General features: G+C 31.3%; 1 long non-coding RNA gene across 1 annotated transcript; it reads left to right on the top strand.

Moving 5' to 3' along the window:
• The first annotated feature begins 647 nt into the window (after positions 1-647).
• Positions 648-2,648, top strand: LOC133794555 (uncharacterized). Its single transcript, XR_009875261.1, has 3 exons — positions 648-788; positions 1,380-1,454; positions 2,013-2,648. It is a non-coding gene; the product is annotated as an uncharacterized LOC133794555 (long non-coding RNA).
• Positions 2,649-3,501: the final 853 nt, after the last annotated feature.

The following is a 3,501-nucleotide window of genomic DNA, read 5'->3' as shown; positions in this document are numbered from 1 at the left end:
TTCATACTAATTTTGTATACATTTATGAAGGGATCATTTCGTTTGGATTCAGAAAAAATATCCATCTAAGTCAAAGAACAAAAAATGGATCCAAGATGAACACTATCGTACGTTTCGTACTTGGTTAGAGAACAAGGAAGTGATTTGAGTAAATAATTTTATATCTTTTGTTTTGATTGCATGACACACTACAAGAAATTTGACATACAATGACTCCCTACAATGTCTTACACCATTGGTGTAAGACATTAAAACTTATCAGGGGTTTTAAATGTCTAATGGTGTAAGACATTGAAAGTTTTTATTAATGACTACAATTGGAAGACATTAAAAATGGTGGAAGACGTTGGAAATAGGTTGAGAAGTGGCCAGGGGGACATCTAATGTCTCCCACTGGGAGACGTGGGACACGTGGCACGTCTCCCACTGGGAGACATTGAATGTATAGAGGGGTACATCCAACGTCTCCCACTGGGAGACGTGGGACACGTGGCACGTCTCCCACTGGGAGACATTGAATGTATAGAGGGGTACATCCAACGTCTCCCACTGGGAGACGTGGGACACGTGGCACGTCTCCCAATGGGAGACGTTGGATGTACCCCTCTATACATTCAATGTCTCCCAGTGGGAGACGTGCCACGTGTCCCACGTCTCCCAGTGGGAGACGTTGGATGTCCCCCTGGCCATTTAATGAATTTTGGGTCTTCTTCTTCCTCATAACACCAAACAGAGAGAGCACACCAAACAGAGAGCACGAAAGGGGTTGCGATTTTAGGGTTTTCAAGGTTAGTTTTTTTTAATTTTTATGAATTTTAGTTAATTATTTTGATAAAAAAATCATAGGTTTAGCATTAGGATGAGTAATATACATGATTTTGTGTTAATTTTACATTTTTATGCATTTTTTTCTATACATTGTTAGATTTATTTGTTTTTCCATGGAGGTTTTTTTTATAGATTTAAGATTTCATAGTTTTTTTTTAATTTAACCTATCACATTGTATATATTTCATTATAATATATATGTTCATGATTTTTTTTAATTTTTATCATTATTTATTTCGAAATTTAGATATATTTTTGTATGTATATTTAAACTTTTTTTTTTTAAATTCTAACTATTTTGTTATATATATAGTTATTATGTTAAAATAAATTTATTAAATAATTTTAAAAATATAAATATATGCAAAAATTTATGTTTTTGTTGATTATTGAGATTTTAGGTTATGAAATTTTTTATTGATTTTTTGTTTAGGTTATAATTAGTGGCTCATTGGAGTTTTTTTTTATTTGTTTACCAATCAATTACTTATTAGGAATTTAGTGATATTTGTTTAGTAATGTTTAACATATTAATTAATTTAATTTCGTAGGTTGTGATTTTGGTGGTGAGATTTTAGAGAGTACTTTGCATCAAAACTTCTATATCTATCAATCACACATTTGAGGTAATTAAGTTTCTAAAATTATAATAATAAGTTATATATTGCTAGATATTTAGTGATATTTTATTTATTATTTATTAATTTATTTATATTGGTTTGTGAATTTAATAGCGAATTCGATTACTACTTGAAGTAATTTTGCTAGCTTTTGAATTATTAATTGCAAGAGGTAAATATATATTCTCTTACTTCTACTTTTAATATTATTAAACAAATGTTAGAAGAGTTTGAATATCTTAAATATTCATCCATAGTGAAGTAGGTTCTGAGATTAAAATTGTGTGCTGCGGTGATAACGGAAGGTTGAGAACTTGTGTGTATTAGTGAAGTAGGTTTTGAGAAATTTGACTGTGTGCTGCGGAGCTATAAGGAAGAAACTTATTGTATGTTGTTTGAATTGTTTGTTTTGCTATTCACATGTAGATGGTTAGGTCACTATTATAGGGGAAATGCTGCCCGATTTTATCTAGGATAATAAACAATTAATTTTATATAGGCATTCTATAAGGAAGAAACTTATTGTATGTTGTTTGAATTGTTTGTTTTGTTATTCACATGCAGATGGTTAGGTCACTATTATAGGGGAAATGCTGCCCGATATTATTTAGGATAATAAACGATTAGTTGAGAACGGGCATTACTTGATTGAACATGCAAGTCCCAGGCATTACTTGAGAACGGTATTATTAATTAAAATTTACAAATTATTTTTGAAACTATAAATGTAATCAAATAATTAATTAATATATTTTACTTTATATTTCTTGCAGCTAACAAGTACATCATATACAGAGGCACAAATTGATGAGTTGCGACAAGAATGGGCGACATATATGTTGCCGATAATCCAAAGTTACCGACCTCGTTGATAGGTTTTTTTTTAATTTTTTAACTCTTTCTTCATACACAATGCAATATTTGTTCATTTTGAATATTTCTAACAAATATTGTATTTCTTGTATATATCTAACAAATATATTTTTTTATTTCAATTTAAATTAATATTATTTCAATTTAATTAATTATTAAATTAATTTCAATTTAGATTAAAATAATTTCAATTTAAATTAAAATAATTTCAATTTAAATTAATATTATTTCAATTTAAATTAATATTATTTCAATTTAATTAATTATTAAATCAAATTAAAATAATATTAATTATAAATTTATTTAATTTATTTTTTTTAAATGTGGGAGACTTTCAATGTCTCCCATTGGGAGAGGTGGGAGACTTCCTACGTCTCCCAATGGGAGAGGTGGAAAGTCAAATGTTGACTTTCCACCTCTCCCATTGGGAGACGTGGGAAATGACTCACCTCTCCCAATGGGAGACGTGGGATGTCTCCTAGGGACTTCCCACGTCTCCCATTGGGAGAGGTGAGTCACTTCCCACGTCTCCCAATGGGAGAGGTGGAAAGTCAACGTTTGACTTTCCACCTCTCCCAGTGGGAGACGTGGGAAGTGAGGCACGTCTCCCAATGGGAGACGTGGGATATATACCTACAATGACCCTAGCAACAACGTCTCACTAAGTGGGAGACATTGTAGACTTCCAATGTCTCCCAATTAAAGTCATAAAACCTCTATTTTGTTGTAGTGACATGTTATTAATTATTATTTAATTTTTGTCTTTTAACAAAGGTTGCAATTGAAGTGAGCCAAACATCGAGTCATGTGTTGGACATAGTTAAGTGGATTTCTCGTGGTCCTTCTCTGAATGTGTTTAAGTACCCATCATGCATAGTCAATGGTACTCAATTCAATACTTTGGAATGAGATAATGTAAGAACCACACAGAATATTGGAGTTTGTATTGTAGCAAAAACTGTACAAATCTCTAGTTCAAAGGACAAAAATCCTGTAGAGTGTGATATGACATTTTATGGAGTAATCCAAGAAATTTGGGAATTAGATTATATTACAACTAGAGTGCCAGTCTTCTCATGTGATTGGGTGAAAAGTGATAAGGGTGTAAAGGTTGATTATTTAGGTTTTACATCAGTTGATTTAAATCGAATTGGGCACAAAAATGATCGTTTCATAATGG

The sequence above is a fragment of the Humulus lupulus genome, chromosome 8, assembly GCF_963169125.1.
Source record: "Humulus lupulus chromosome 8, drHumLupu1.1, whole genome shotgun sequence".
Classification (NCBI taxonomy): Eukaryota; Viridiplantae; Streptophyta; class Magnoliopsida; order Rosales; family Cannabaceae; genus Humulus; species Humulus lupulus.
Note: the sequence above shows the minus strand (reverse complement) of the source record. Positions and strands in the feature narration are given on the sequence as shown.